Genomic DNA, 932 nt, shown 5'->3' with positions numbered 1-932 from the left:
CCCGCTTGGATTCCAGAAAGGTGGTTTGGATCCACCACTGCCTGCCCTCCTCGGCCCCTATCCAGCTCGGAGTCATCCTACCTTGTGTTTTCTGTCCTTGGCTGCTGTAAGTACAGAAGTTACATTAAAACGTTTTAATAAGGCTTTGTTGGGGCAACGTGACCAGTTAATTTGTACTGTAATAGATCACAACCACCAACTGCTAGGTGTGCGACTCACCAGACACCTCCAAATTTGAAATTATCAGCGTTCTAATTTTTCCCAATTTCAAATGATGTCCCAGAAAGGAAACTTTGTCCACATCTGTTTTATCTAAAAAGAAACATTTCTCTGTTCATAACACTTCACTTTTATTGCTGCAAAATGGGACAAACTGACCAACACATATGTAATTTATAATATATAATAAAAGATTGATACTTGGCGCCTGAGTATCGATACAGTATTGCCACTGAAATTATCGCAATACTATGCTGTATTGATTTTTTTTCACCCACCCTTACCAACCGTTAAGTCAGGTCCCCCAGCTAACCTCTCAAGTTCTTTAACATGTCTGTCGTCAGTTCTTCACCTCTCTCTGATCCTCAGCTTCCAGTCCCTCAAGATGTCTCCTCGGACATGATGTCTACAGTGCGGACTCATTTTTCAACAGAGACCACTGTCATTCCCCACGGAGGCTTCTAAGGTACATTATGCAGTGGGGTTGCTTGGAGGGAGAGCGTTGGTGGGGGCTGAGGCTGTATGCTCTGATTAACAACCGACTGGGTCAACCTCTGCTTATTTTTCTACTAAGTTGAGAACTGACTTCAGAAACTGTTTTAGTCGGATGGAGGCTCCCCTCACTAGACTTACGTCCCCCAAAACTCCTTTCCAATGGTCCCCTGAAACAGGCTGTTTTTGTGCTTAACCCTTGTGTTGTCTTTCCCTCAACA

The sequence above is a fragment of the Etheostoma spectabile genome, chromosome 8, assembly GCF_008692095.1.
Source record: "Etheostoma spectabile isolate EspeVRDwgs_2016 chromosome 8, UIUC_Espe_1.0, whole genome shotgun sequence".
In the NCBI taxonomy this organism is placed as follows: Eukaryota; Metazoa; Chordata; class Actinopteri; order Perciformes; family Percidae; genus Etheostoma; species Etheostoma spectabile.
The sequence above is the reverse complement of the archived record's forward strand: the minus strand, read 5'-3'. Positions refer to the sequence as shown.